At 36.3% G+C, this 16,615-nt stretch overlaps 1 pseudogene; it reads right to left on the reverse strand.

Moving 5' to 3' along the window:
- Positions 1-772: 772 nt before the first annotated feature.
- Positions 773-13,605, reverse strand: LOC101423567 (transcriptional repressor protein YY1 pseudogene; annotated as a pseudogene).
- Positions 13,606-16,615: the final 3,010 nt, after the last annotated feature.

Consider the following 16,615-nt stretch of genomic DNA (forward strand, 5'->3'; position numbering starts at 1 on the left):
TACTGTTGCCTTTTCTATTCCATGGGATATACACATCAGGGGTTAAAAGGTACAATATTCTCTATAGCTGAGCAACACTTTCTGTAAGTGAATGGGCAAATAAATTACACTGCATGCCAGCATCTGGCAGTAGCTTTCAGAAAAAAAAAACTAAAATTGGTTTATGTTTATTAACACTATTTAATCACATCTAATATTTGATACCATATGATTCAATACAGCTATATGGTACAATTACACAAAATGTGTTAACATCAACAAACAGAAAAAATTAAGATAGCAAACTAAACCTATATATCTTTTTTCAAGAGGAAATGACTTTTTTGAACTATGCATGTAACTGCCCATCTTTTTAAGAAAATCTACAGCAAGCAAAGTTACCAGCCTCCAGAAAATCACAGATATCATTACTAAGCATATCTCCAAAGTGTACAATATGCACACTTGGAAAATACAAAATGAAAAAAAAATTAAACAAGTGTTGAGACTCATATTTATAAGAATGTGAAAAGAAGTCCCATTTTTAGCATTGTTGTATAAAAAATTATCTTTTCATGCAGAGTTCATGTATTGTCCTTCTGTTGAGACCACACTATAAAAACACGGTTCCTTTGAAATGAGATCACAGAACAAGATAGTGCAACTTAGCAGTGTCATTAAGTTTTTTTTTTTTTTTACTACTTTATCAAACCATGTTCCACAGGTGTCTTGGATTCATTTTAAAATTATTTTCTAGAAACTATATACAAAAGAGAGACATATTTATACCAAATCACATTCCCGGAACTTCCTTCCTATTGTTTTTGGCCTTTGCATGTGGTAAGATGTGATATTTCAGGTTATTTGACTGAACAAACTACTTATTACAACCATCAAAGGGCATGCATAGGACTTGTGTCCAATTTCACACAAGTGAGTAGAAAATGAGATCCAGTGAAAAACGTTTCATTCAGCATTTGAAGGAGCACTGAAAGGAATTGTCTTCAGTATGAACCAGCTGGTGTTTAAGTTTTGAGCTCTCAACAAAAGATTTACCATATTCTTCACAGACATGGACTCTGGGACCGTGGATGTGCAATTGTTTTCTCACGACAGAGTTATTCCTGAATATCTTTGTGCAGCCTTTCGCAGGGCAAGCAATTGTTCTTGCAGCAGCATTTTCTTTAATTTTTCTTGACTTATTTCTAGAAAATTATGCCAGTTGTTTGTGACCTGAGAGGTTATTGCCAGGAATTCTTCCAGGAAGAAATTTCTTTCCTTTCATGGACTCTGGATAATCAGGAGGCAATTTCTTTCCAATAATCTGTTCTTCAACCACTGTTTCAAGGAAAACATCTTTTTTTTTTTTTCCTGAGGATGACATGGTGACCAAGAACTCACCCCCCTAGTTCGTGATCTGCACCTGTAATGATGCCACTTCTTGTTGCTCATGTTGGCACCACACCAGGATGAGAATATGGTTTTCAAAGCCGTCCTTGGAGTGCAGCCCATTTGAATCATTGCCGACAACCACCCTATCACATGTCTGCTACAAGATAACCTCTATATCAGGTTATCAGTGACGAGCGGCTGGAATGCGATCTTGGGCGTGTGGGGGTGGTTATGTCCAGTGTGTCCGTGGCCATCCCTGACGCCATCCTGGTAATGGTTATCTTCGTCCTCCTCCTAGTCCATCACCACAGTATCCACTGCTCTATCTCCTGCAGCTCCACCATCTTGGCATTGTAGTGGGAGTTGTCAGAGGCAATGTCTGCGATTTCCACTGCCAGGGCCTAGGAGGCATGGGATCCTTGGTTGTGGGCTAATAATGAGTTTCCCGGACATAAGGAAAGAAGAAGAGGAAGAAAGACACCAAGGTGAGGGGTGGGAGTGGTGGTGATGGGGAGGGAGGTTGGTGGGGACGAGTAGAGCTTCAAGGGAAGGGGTTAGCAGTGTCGGCAGGGCTCTCATGCCACCGTGACCTAGTTGTGCCCTGCCTATTTATATTTATTTATTAGAGAAGTTGTGTGTATACAGAATAATCATGCATAAAATAAGGAATTTCAACATACCACCTTATCAACACAATCCTACTTTGGTGTGGAGCATTTACTATAATTGATGATAGTACATTTATATTATTGTACTATTAACCATATTTCATGGATTAATTTAGAGTTCACTGTGTAATATAGTTCTATGGAGCTTTAAAAGTATTTAACTTTTTAAATTGAAGTTTATCATTTATACAGCAGCATACATAAACAATGTAGTAAAAGTTGTGAACCCACAAAACAAGCATGCATATCATCTTTCAGGACTCCCATATAGTACAACACTACCTTGTGTTGTTGTAAAACAACTGTTACATACTATGAGAAAGCATAATCAAAATGTTAATAAATTATAGCCAATAAGATAGGGTATATACAAACTAAAATTTCTCCTTTTAATAACATTCAGATATATACTCCAAAGCTGTTAATTACATTCAGAATGTCCTGCTACCACCAGCACCACCCATTACCACAACATATTGATCAAAATTACCAAATTGGAACCCTGTACATTTAAAGCCTTAACTTCCTATTCCCTACCTCCTCCACCTCATCCCCTGGGAACCTATATCCGAGATTCCACATCTATGATTTTGCTTATTTTAATTATATCAAATCAGTGAGCTCAAACAATATTTGTCCTTTCATGGTTGGCTCATTTCACTCAACATGAAGTCTTCAAGGTCCATCCATGTTAGTACATATATCAGGACTTCATTCATTTTTTATGGTTGAATTATATTCCATTGCATGTATATACCACATTTTATTTATTCATTCACGGGTTGATGGTTCCTTGAGTTGTTTCAAGTTTTTAGCATTTGTGGATAATGCTCTGTGAACTTTGCTGTGCAAATATGTTTGAGATGCTGCTTTCAATTCTAGTAGTGGTATTGCTGAGTTATATGGCAATTCTTAACTTTCTGAGGAACACCCAACTGTTTTTCACAGAGGCCATTTTACATTACCAGCCAGCAATGAGTGTTCTTATTTCTGTGCATCTTTATTGACACTTTTTAATTAATTTATTTATTTTTTGTATTGGAAGCCTTCGGATATGTTTTTAATGGTATCTCTCTGTGGTTCTAATTTACATGCACTGATGGCTAATGATATTGAATATCTTTTCTTATACATTCTGGCCATTTGTATATCTTCTTTGGAAATACATATAGCTAAGTCTTTTGACCATTTTAAAAATTTGAGATGTTTGTCTTTTTGTTATTAAGCTGAAGGATTTCTTCATATGTTCTCGATATCAGACCTCTATTGGATATGTGGTTTTCAAATGTTTTCTACAATTATGTAGGTTAGAACAATAAAAGTTTAACCGAGAAGTAGAGTGACATACTAGAAAAGGTTTATCAGTGAAGTCAGATCTGTGCATGAATCCTGCCTTCCTCCCTAAAAGAAGTGCCATCTTGTGAAAGCAACTTAATTTCAGGAACTCAGGTTCTTAATCTTTGAAATGCAATTACAATAACATCATTTACATAAGGATATTTAAAGATTTATGCATGTTCCATATCGGCTATCATATACATTAAGTTTAAAAGGTTTTGCTTCATATCCTTTCTTTCAGAAGTCTAATGTTTTACTCAAGAGTTCTGTGAATTATTGAGGGACAAAAATCTTTATACTTAACTTCTAGATCTGAATTCTTCTTATCTGTATTTAATCTCTTTAGTCTCAGCTACTTCAGTGTTTCTGAAATCCAAAATGAATGATTAAATCTCTTTCTACAATTTCGCACCCTCATTCCCTTCTAGAAAAGCATGCATTTAGGGAAATTTGGATGGTATCATATTTTATCCAAGTTTTAGTGAAATGTGAACATGATCTTTAATAATATTTCTCCATCTTATCTCTACAAGATACTCAATATTTTCACTCCTTATTTTTCCTTACCATCTCCTTCGATTCACAAAAATAATTACTTCCTCCATGCAATGCCAATGAGGGATAAACATCATCCTTCTTTGCCAGGTCCAAATATTTACAGAAATAAATTGACTAGTAGATGCTTGAAGATGTCAGTTGTTCCCCCATATTGTGCACCAGTATGTCTATATGGAAATTTATACCCTCTCTGATATGATGCCTGCCATCTCCCTAAAAATGCATAAAATACCATATTTAATTCAATAATTTTATTTTAACTTCACAAATATTTCCACTAAAATATCTGTTGTGTAGCCCTTACTTGAAATTTAATAGAAATACAGCTGGAAGTATTTGATTTCTGCATCTAAGAAAGAAAAATAAATAAAGGTTTTTTTTTTATATTTGTGGAGAATGTTATTTAAAACATAGCCAATGGATATAATCAACTTAGAGTTTCAGTATGTGTCTAGAACCTTGCCACACAGGAAAAGCAAACTAACTAAAAACAAACAAAATAAAATGATAATTCACACTAGCAGACCACTTTTGTCTAAAATTCACATATATTTCCTTCAGTAATTTTCTTAGTTGATATATAACAGACACTGGTGCAGTTTCTCTGAAACATTTTTTTAATATATTTTTGTAAAGAATGCCATGATCAATATAACTTTTCTTATTTATTTAGATTTCTGCTTCTAACAATCATGGAATAACAGGTACCATATTTACACTTCTGAAACAATAAACAGACAAAATATATGAAACAACACAGATTACAAGTTCCTTGATATCAGGCAAAGGACAGTGATTCCTTAGAGATGGGAAACTAATGTGGTGAAGTCTTAGATTGTCCCTCATTTTTGTTGTCTAGAGAGAGATAACAGAGTACGTTTTAGGAAGGGCAGGGGAAGCACATCCGACTCCTTAATTTGGTGAAATATAACCAAGAGACTGCAAGGACTCAGGAAGCTATAAATCCAATGAAAGTGTACTTGAGAGGAGAGAGCTGCACAGAGAAATATCTCTGGAGATTAGTAGAAGATAACACTGGAATACTGGTAATACATGCATATGAGAAAAACACCTAAGGCCAGGGAAAGAACATACCAAAAGGATATAATGGTACCAAGAACTCACCAAAGTGTGGGAATAGTTTCCGTTCCCACAAGAATAAAGGATATCCAACCCCAAGATACACGGGACTTTGGAAAGAATAAGCAGAATTATCTTGCTTCATTAGTGAGGAATAATTCATTCATTCCCACCTAATAAGTCAAATGTTCATATAAAGACTTTTACACTAATGTTGAGAGCAGTTTTTTTGTAATAGTTTTTTGTAAATTACTCAAATACCTGTTGACAGGTAAATGGACAAACTATAATATATACATTCAATTTAATATTGCTCAGAAATGGAATTAATTAACTATGGAAACATAGAACAACATGTTGAATCTCAAAAGAAATTATGTTGGATGAAAAGAAAATGACAAAAGAAGTAGATAATATGAGATTCTAGTATATGCGAACTACTTTGCAATGATAGAGGAAAAAGCACTCTTTTATTTAAGGACAGGTGAGGGTTAGAGAGTAGCATAAAGGTGGGATTTAAAAAGGGTCCCAAGAAAATTTAGGTGAGAGGCATTTGTTCATTTCTTGGTTGTGGTGGTAGTTTCAAGGGTGTTCTACATATCACAAAATTCATTAACTGTATATGTCATATGCATTGATTTATATGTCAATTATATATTATTAAATTGTTAATATCTTATACAGCATATTTTATTAAGATATATTTCATAGGATATAAAATACATGGTGTTTTGGTGTAAGATTCAGTGGCTTTTAGTGTATTCAATATGATTTGTAATCAACACTACTACCTAATTCCAGCTATTTCCAACAACCCACAAAGAAACATCAAATATTTTGCCACTTCCTCCCAATAACTCAATCCTGAAATTCCCTGGCAACCACTAAACTGTTACCATCAATCTCTATGAATTTACCTATCCTGGTCATTTAACATAAATGGAATCATAAAACAATTGAAATTTCACTTGTCATCTTTCAATGAGCATGATATTTCAAGGTTCATCTATGCCGTACATTTAAAAGTACTTCTGCCCCTTTTAAGATGAATAATATTCTATTTTATGTACACTGTTGCTGCCAGGCTGAAGGGTATCAGGAATGAAGACAAGAGAGAAGGGATCAGGGGATCTGTGAGTCAATGCCTACAGACAAATTTATTTCAGTTCAGCTACATACTTAAAAAGAAAGCTTAAGTGGTAACAAGCACATACAGATTTATTGTTGTTATCTTATCAAAAGAAACAGGGAGAGGTCATTTATCTTTTAACTTTTCAAAGTGACATTGTTCTTTCTACTAAACTGGCCTGTTGACCTAGTAAATCTTAACCAGAGACATTTCTGTCCCATTGACCAAGGGAGTCTCAACAAAGAACTTTCTTTTCTTTTTCTTTTTCCTAGGTAACATCATGTCTTATTTTCTTCAGTCAACAAGTCATTATTTCCTTCATTTCCCCCTGTTTGTTTTAGTGCCTGGGTGACTGTGCCTGTCTTAGGACAGCCTTATTGCAAATTAAGGGTCTTACCCTATCGTTTACTACCAGCCAAGCTCTTCTGGCACAATATTTAAAGGGTTTTTTGCAATGCTCATGCAAAAACAAGGTTGTTGGCTCATCCCAGCTGTTCAGTGCTCTGTAATCGCTTTGTAACATATCATTTAAGACAGGCCGTTGTTATAAATAGTATTATTAAAACAGCCATTCCTATTCCTAAGGATGATACAAAATGCTGTGATTTCCACCAATTTGCAGGATTAAAACATTGTAACATGAGAAATTAAATTAGAAAAAACATGTTACAGTGGCTACATATATTTGATTCTGAGACAATTCTAATATTTTCTTTTGCAATTCAACAATTTCTAATAAAGTATTCATTTTGTGGCCCAATAATTTTTTTTTTATTTTTTCCCATTCTATCTCTGAGGAATTATATACAAGTGGTGTGATACAAAAATTACTTTCATTCCAATCACACTTAAGTCTTCTCAACAAGTTTAGATTATGCAATTGATCTTCAATATGCAATATACCAGATCCTAATCATTAACTCTATCATTAGCCTGCTCATCAATATGTTCTTGACCATGCCATAAGTCACCGGAGTTTTTATGCCAATCATGTACATATTGCTGTGTCTGAACTGTTTCATGCAAAGAAATGGCAGCCATGGTGGCAGGCTGTTATTATTCCAATTAGTCCCAATATTCCAGCAATAATCAGTCCTATTAATCACTGTTTATTTTATGTATGCTTGTGCAAGATGCAACAGCAATTGACTTTCAGGTGGTGACTGCCATATCTGGATTATCTGTACTGGAGCCCATACTCCTTTTCTTCTCTGAGTGACCACGATAGTTTCATTTTTCTGTAAAATATTCTCAGAAATACAAGTATATAGTGTACAATTTTTACAAAACAGGGTTTGATTTATAATTTCTAATTTTCCTGTCACAAAAATGTAGGGATCACATATACGTGATTTAAAATGATATGTTTGATTAAAATAAAGGTAATGTCCATTGTCATTCATATTCCTGAAACATACATAAGTGGAGGCCAGTCTAAGAAATGCATTCCACAAATTTCTCTGAACAATTTGTATACTGTTAGTCCATGGGGAAGGTAACCATCTTCCTTTATTTTTCCAAATAATTGATCTATTAGTAAATATAGTTTTTTTCATTTGTGTACCATGGAAAAGGATGTTGCCTGTCTGTTGTTCATTCCATACCAGGTAAAGCTGCCACTATTATTAGTGGGATACTCCATAGAGGAAATATCACATACCGTACGATGAGAATCATTAAAAACAACTCCTCTTCCCTTATGACAATCTTGCCATCTTTCTTTTTCACCTTGTTCTTGTGGACAACAATAATTGTGTAACATGGCCACAGAACTATTAAAGGATGGAAATAGAGTATAAACATTTGGTACCATTGGCTTTAGCAATGATCATAGTGCAATTTTGTATTCTCATACAAGGAAGCTCCTTTCTTATAAATAAAGGGCGATCATCAAAAGGAAGGGATAAATTTACTATAATTCTTCTTTCTTCCTCAGGTTTCAAAGGCAATTGATGATCTATAGGTCCTGGGAACATACAAGTTTTATTTAAATATACTGGAAATGGTGAATCTGCTCATGCCAAAGCTCTCAACAATGGCGGATTGGGTGTATAGGCCCAATAAGTAAACTTTTCAGCTAAATTACCCAAAATCATTGGTGTTGTCAGGAAGAGGTGAAAAATCATCAAGGAGGGATGTCTCATTCTCTGTCCATGGTTTTATTTTTTAATCCACTGTACCAGTAACCAAATTTGTTCTCTGTCTCCTGTAATTACAACAGCATATCCTCACCCCCATACTTTAACTTTCTGTTCGTATCAATTGTTAGTAAAGACATCTTTCCAGCATACAGTTTGATATTCAGTTTGGCCAGACAAAAGCTTTTCTTTATTTAAAGCATAATGCCATTCAGCCGGTGTGATGGAATCATATACATTAATAAAATGTAAAGTAAATAAGGCCTTTGTCAGTTGGTCCTTTGGTACTATAATGCCATCATCTCCCCCTTTTTGTTTTAACAGCATTTGTTTAAGGGTATGATGCGACCGTTCAACTATGGCTTGGCCTGTAGGATTATAAGGAATTCCTGTAATATGAGCAATGGAATATTGAGAACAAAATTTGGCAAATTGTTTACCAGAGTAAGCTGGTATCAGTTTTAATTTGTGCATGGCATCCCATGACTTCAAAGGCAGACCACAAATTTGAATGAACATGACAAAATCTTTCCCCACTATGCACTGTTGCCTAGAGAAAATGAGAATAAGTGTCAATGCAAACATGAACATATGGCAATTTACCAAAAAATTGGACATATGTAACATCCATCTGCCAAATCTGATTTTGGGGCCAGTCCTCAGGGATTAGTGCCTTTATCAAACAGTGCTGGCATGAGAGGGTCACAGGTAGAAAATACCATACAATATCTTGCACTTGCAGTTTTACTAAAAATGGAAATTTATGTCACAATCATTTAGCATTGAGGTGAGTAAGAGCATGATGTTTGGTGGCATCCTGTACAGATCCTAGCAGGATATCAGCCTGTGCATTACATGCAGACAGGGGTCCAGGTAAAGCAGAATGTAATTGAATATGGGTAATATACAGAGAATTTGATCATTGATGAATAAGTGCCTGCGGTTGCAGGAACATTTGTGAAAGTTCATCGATTACAGAGATATTAGCAATTTCAATTTGAATAACTGTCAAAAAAACACATTTAGAATCAGAAATAATATTAAGAGGCTCTTTAAAAGTTTGCAGGACTATAAGAACAGCTGATAATTCTGTATGTTGTGCAGAAGTATATGGTGTTTGCCAACACTTTTCTGTGATGGCATAAGCTGCTTTACCATTGCTACTACCATCTGTGAAAATGGTGAATGTGTTTTCAATTTGAACAGATTTAACTATTTTTTGTAAAATCCAAGTTGTTCTACATAAAAAGGTTAATAGACTAGGGGTGGGATAATGGTTATCAATAACTCCCTGAAACTCACTAATAGCAATTCGCCATTGTGTATTTGTAGCATAAAGATGTTTAATTTCATCAGTAGAGAGGCTGCATATTATCCAATCAGGATCAGTCCCTTTAAGTTGCATAAGCCATAGTCGACCTTTAGCAATAATAGAAATAAGTTTCTGTAAATATGTTTGCAATCTTTTTTGTTTATTATTAGGAAGAAATATCCATTCCAAAATGCCATCTTGCCAAAATAAGGCAGTTGGAAATTGTAAGGTAGAGAAGGTAACCAAATCTACAGTTTTATCAAGATCTATTTGATTTAATTGTACTTGAGAAACTCGTTCTTCAATGAGAGTTAATTCCTCCTCTGCCTCCAAGGACAATTTCCTTGGGCTCAAGAGGTTGGAGTCCCCTTCAAAAGTTTGAAATAAATGCTGAAACATATAGTTAGGGACTCCCAGATTAGATTAAATCCAATTAATATCCCATAAAGAATCTGAAAATCACTTAAAGTATTTAATTTATCCATTCTTAATTGTATCATTTGTGGGCGTATACATCCATTTGCCAATTGCATACCCAAATAAAAATAAAGGGCATTCCACTGAATTTTCTCCGGGGCAATCTGTAACCCATACTTGGGAAGCACCTTTTTAGCATAGTGAAACAATTGTTGTAACATGTCGTCTGAAGAATGCGCAAATAATATGTCATCCATAAAATGGAAAATCATGGTTCTTGGAAATTTTTCTCTGGGCACCTGTAGAGTTTGAAAAGTCAATAGTGAATACAGGGAAACGGACTTTGGCCCAGTGGTTAGGGCGTCCGTCTCCCACATGGGAGTTCCGCGGTTCAAGCCCCGGGCCTCCTTGACCCGTGTGGAGCTGGCCCATGCGCAGCGCTGATGCGCGCAAGGAGTGCCGTGCTACACAGGGGTGTCCCCCGCGTAGGGGAGCCCCACGCGCAAGGAGTGCACCCATAAGGAGAGGCGCCCAGCGCGAAGGAGGGAGCAGCCTGCCGAGGAATGGCGCTGCCCACACTTCCCCTGCTAACGACAACAGAAGCGGACAAAGAAACAAGACGCAGCAAAAAGACACAGAAAAAAAACAGACAACCGGGGAAGGGGAAGGGAATTAAATAAATAAAAATAAATCTTAAAAAAAAATAGTGGATACATGGTAGGGCTATTCCTCATGCCTTGAAGAAATACACACCACTGATATCTCTGCATAGGGGATTGATTATATCTAGCAGGAACAGAGAAAGCAAATTTCTCTTTATCAGAAGGATGCAGAGGAATCGTAAAGAAACAATCTTTTAAATCTATAATAATCAAAGACCAATTCTTAGGAATCATAGAGGGCTGTAGAACCCCTGGTTGTAGTGCCCCCATAACTTTATTAACACCTCAAAGATCTGTGAGCATCTGCCATTAGCCAGATTTCTTTTTTATTACAAATACTGGTGAATTCCAAGGTCTTTGTGATGGTTCAATATGCCTTTGGCATAATTGGTCTTGAACAAGGGTGTGAAGGGCAGTAAGTTTTTCCAAAGGAAGGGGCCATTGATTAACCCAAACTGGTATATTCATAAGCGAAGGTATGGGGACAATAATGCCCTTTGTTAAAATGGTCCCTATTTTAAATTTGTCCTTATGGTTTCAGAGGGGGTTTGAAAACCTAGTCCTTGATGTTCATTCTTCTTTCTGATATTGCTATACTTCATATCCATGTAAAAAGTTTTAGGAATATGTAAAAATGCTCTCCATTGACTAAGCAAATCCCGATCCCACAGATGAAGTCCTACATCAGCCATATAAGGTTGTAGTGTACATTTTTGCCCATCAGTTCCTAATATGTCAAAAACAGAGGTACTTTGATAAGTATCTGTCATAGTCCCAATGCCAGTAAAGACTGTTGGAAAATTTTGTAATGTCCATGATTGAGGCCAATATCAATTAGCAATGATGGACACATCAGCTCCTGTGTCTATTAGTCCCAAAAACATTTTTCCATTAATAGTAATAGTAACTTCAGACTGATCATTGCCCACAAAATTCTGCCAATAAATTTCATTACCCATAGGCCCAAATCCCCCATTTCTATCAAAAGGAAGAGTGAAAGGTTTGTAACAGGGCAGTAGTAGTAATTGAGCTATCTGTTGCCCCAAAGTAACTTGTATTTGACTAGCAGCTTGCACCATAACCTTAATTTCTTCATTGTAATCATTATCTATAATGCCAATTTGTACTAGCAATTCTTTCATAGTTAGACTACTCCTACCTACAATTGAGCCAACAGTTTCAGGAGCTAATGGGTCTTTTATGCCCATAATATAGTTTGTATGCCCTTAGCAGGAGTAATAAGTTTAGTTTCTGTAGAAGGCAAATCAACAGCAATGCTCCCTTGAGTAGCTGCTCTTAGTTTGGAAATTGGGATGCATGCTGTTGACCATTGCTGACTGGGTATTTTTCTTGTAGGCTCATATTGTTTGTCTGAAGGCCTTGAGCTAGGGCCGAAAAGTGGTTTCCTGATGATGAAATGGGAGAGCTGTTTTTATGAATTTTGGATTTATATTCATTAGCCCAATGAAAACCTTTCTGACACACAAGATATATCTTGGAGGGGGGGGAGGGGGGGTTCTCCAGCCATTTTTTTGCTGTTGAGCAAAATATGCTCTGCAATCCTTTTGGAAATGACCAGGTTTCCCACATTTAAAACATTTTCCTCTCCTTACCTTGCAGTTTTCTATTACCTCTCATTGCCTCAGCTAATATAGCCATCTAGTGTGTAGTGGAACCTATGTCCTGACAACCTTTGATATAATCTTGCATTGATGCCCTGCCACCTTATGTGGTCTAATAGGCTTTTTGCATTCATTATTTTCATTATCAAGGGCCAATGTTAAGAGGATCAAATCTCGTGCTTCAAGAATTTCAAGTTTTTTTCACAATATCAGATAAACAAGCTATGAATTCAACATATGACTCATTGAAACTCTGAATAACTTTTGAAAAAGATTGAGTAGGCTGTTCTGGTGGAGAAATTTTCCTCCATGCAGCTAAGCATGCCATACACAGCTGGACTATAGCAGTGTCATCATATTGTAATTGCCTGGCTACCCCTGCCCATGGCCTTATGCCTAATAGTTGCTAGGCTGTGATAGGAATGGGAGGTTGGAGACTATCATTCCAGCAAGCTGTCTATTTATCCTCATCAGTCCACCATGTTTTAAACTATAAAAGTTCAGCTGGGTTTAATACCATCTGAGCCAACATTTCCCAGTCCCATGGCATTAGCCTATCATCTGAGCCATGCCCTGAACTAATCCAAAAGTGTAAGGAGAATTAACCCCATATTGTGCACATGCTTGTTTTATGTCTTTTAATAATTTAAAAGGAACTGGTTCATGATGAAACTCTATTCCACCTTGAGGATTATTTAAATCCAGTGGAATGGGTCTGAGTGTAACAGGAAAGGTATATAAAAGCTGTATAGCTTCAGGATCCCCATGGCATGAACCATGCAGTAGACAATGCATCAATGGCATTTGTGGTGTCGGATTAGGCACCACAACCTTGTGAATGTAAGGCAGCCCATCAGGAGTGCAAGAAAAAAAAACCAAAGGGACCATTCACAGTAGGACATATTTGTGGAAGAGAAACTGAAGAAATCAGCTGAGGATCTAAAGGAGCAGTAGGTTGAACAGGAAAAACATGTGCTTCTGGATCACCTAATCCCAATATACAAGTGAGTATGGAAACAGAGTCCGGGAATTTCATTAGGATTAATGGCAACATTTTTGTCCAAAAAGGGATTGGTATTTTGTGAAGGAACATGGCAATCAGAGTCATTATCATTATTCCTATCAAGTTCTGAGGCTTTGTTATCATGAGATTCCTGCTTAACAGTATTCTTAGAAAATATAATAACCTCATCATCATCTCCATCTTCCGATTGCAAAGGATCTAGTGTGGCAGCAATCTGGTGATACAAAGCCCAAACAGACAAAGCAACAATCTCACCATTCTGATAAACTCGGCGAAGAGCCTTCATAACTAATTTCCATTGTTTCAAATTTAAGATATTTCATCCCTGCGGTTGAAACCAATAACAATGGTTTTGAGTAAGACAAAAAGCTCGAGCAACTCTAAAGTTTTAACAGGCACCCCAGTGGCTTTCAGCATAGTTTTCAAAACCTGGGAATATTACTCCAGTCATCCTGTTTGCTTACACAATACCCTGATGATCCAAGGAAATGTTAATCACCATAACACGAGTCAAAACCTAGTGGATGATGCTCGTGACCCTCGTGGGAGTCCTTTCCACAGGTTCCTCAATACTACAGAGAACACTTCTTTGGACCCCACATTGGGTGCCATACGTTGCTGCCAGCCTGAAGGGTATTGGGAATGACAGACAAGAGAGAAGGGATCAAGGGATCTGCAAGTCAATGCCTACAGACAAGTTTATTTCTATTCATCTACATACTTATAGAGAAAGCTTACGTGCTAATAAGCACATTAGGGTTTATTGTTGTTATCTTATTGTTTGAAACAGGGAGAGTCTGTTTATCTTTTAACTTTTCAAATTGACTTTGTTCTTTCTGCTAAACTGACCTGTTGACCTAGTAAATCTTAACCAGAGACATTCCTGTCCCATTGACCAAGGGAGTCTCAACAAAAAAACATTATTTTCTTGTTCTGTTTCCTAGCTAACATCATGTCTTATTTTCTTCAGCCAACAGGTCATTCCTTCCTTCAGTACATCCATAATTTTTTTAACCATTCATCAGCTGATTGACATTTAGGTTGTTTCCATTTTTTTGGCAATAAAGACTAATGGTGGTAGGAATATTCATGTACTAGTCTTTGTGTGACTGGAAGTCTTCAATTATTTTGGGTATATAGCTTGGAGTAGAATTTCTGGGTCATTTGTTAACTTTGCATTTGTCTTTTTGTGGAACAATCTTACTGTTTACATGGGTGACTGCAACATTTTAGATTATCAGCAGCAATGTATGAGCATTCCAATTTTGGCACATCCTCACCAAAACTTGTTATTTTCTGATCTTTTAAAATTATAGTCATCTTAGTATGTGTGGAGTGGCATCTCATTATTTTGCTATAATTTTGATTTTATTTCCTTAATAAATAATAATGCTGAGCCTCTTTTATTGTGCTTATTGTGAATTTGTATATCTTCTCTGCGGTAATATATATTCATGTCTTTTGCCCAGTTTTTAAAAATTATTTTCTATATTTTATTTTTAAGGAAGCTTTAGATTACATAAATGCTTCATAAAAGATATCGGGGATTCCTCTAAGTCCCACTTATACTTTCCCACATTGCCAACACTCTTCATTATTATGCTACATTTGCTCCAATTGATGAAAACATATTGAAGCATTGCTACTAACCATGCACTACAGTTTACATTACAATTTACACTTTGCCCTGCACAATTTTCTAGATTATGATAAAATATACAGTGGTTAAGATACATCACTACTATGTCATGAAGGACAAATCCAATGTCCCCAAAATGCCCCCATATTATATCTGTCTTCCTTCTCCAATCCCTCAAAACCTCCAGTGGCCACTGCCTTTACAGTAATGATAAAGAGTTCTTCCATTGTGAGAATAATAATAAGTTTATAGTAGAATAATAATAAGCCCACTTTAGTCCATTGCTCATTCCCCAATATTGAGTATTTGGGGATGGTGTTACACACTCTACTTCTAACTGAGAGGGGGCTTAGTTCCCATGGATTGGATGGATGGGACTATGATTACAATTGTAGACATCCTATTTTCCTTGGGATGCATAAGGAAAATAGTTATCCTGGGTGAGTCTTAGTTATGCTGGGTGAGTCCAATGAACAAGGGAGTAGGTTTTGCATCTTTGCTAAAATTCAGGGTTCAACTTGCTGATGGACACATCAAAGATTTAAGTCTCTGGGACATATATTTATCAAGTATAGTGCTAATTATGGGCTCGAAATAAAGGGGCAGATTAGTCATGTGTAGAGATTATATAAATAAATCTAATACTTTGAACTGGGGAGCATAAATTCAAAAGTAGGGCCCCCTGTTGAATTCCTGAAATGACTGTCCTGTGTATAAATTCTGTATATCTCTATTACCCTCAGTTTCCCTAATATTTGAGACATTGTTTATTGTGCCAGTCAATGTAATCCTGATGACTCTTGAATAAGTGTAACCTCTGGAATGACTTCCTGACTCACTTTGAAATTACTAGCCATAAAAATTCATTTGTTTTTACCATTTCCCCCTTTTGATTAAGGTCTCTTTCCAAAAGCATTGCAGTTGGTTCTTGGTAATAAACTCCCTGTTCCAGAGAGGCTTATCCCTGGGAGTCATGTCCCATGCCAGGGTAAGGTAATGTGTTTATATGCTGAGTTTGGTTAGGAGAGAGGCCACATTTTAGCAACAAGGAAGCTTTTGGTAGGTAACTCTTAGGCAGTATATAATACTAGGCTTATTTACAATTTCACAAAAAAAGTTAATATGGACAATCATCAATATGAAGTGTCTGGCATAATGGTTCATCTTCTTTCACTAGACATTGCCCTAGCACTCCAGGGATCCTTTCTGTCCTATTAGAGAATGTAATACAACTCACCAGAACAGGAATTCAGTGTTCTTATGGGTACTTTGTGGATCTCCACCCACCAAGAGAATGTCCCATGAACACATGAGCATATTCATATGACTTAGAGGCATGCCCCAGTTGAACCCCTACCCAAGAAACATCGCATCACTGACAATCTGCACCAGTGACCCTCCCCCAACACTTCTGTGATCCTTCCTTCTGAGATCCAAAACCCCTCCAAAATTGAAATTAACAAAATTACTGAATAAAGTTATTAAGAAAATGAAATATTTCTAAAATAAGCATTTTTTAAAATAAAGCAATTTGTTTTAGCCAAATGGGTGCTGACGTAAAATACTATAAATCTTTTTTGTTCTTAAAAGGTATTTATTTGGGGTAGAAGCTTACAGTGAAAAGGCCCTAAAGAGTCCAACACAAAGTTATTTCCTC

This window comes from Dasypus novemcinctus, chromosome X (genome assembly GCF_030445035.2).
Source record: "Dasypus novemcinctus isolate mDasNov1 chromosome X, mDasNov1.1.hap2, whole genome shotgun sequence".
Taxonomy (NCBI): Eukaryota; Metazoa; Chordata; class Mammalia; order Cingulata; family Dasypodidae; genus Dasypus; species Dasypus novemcinctus.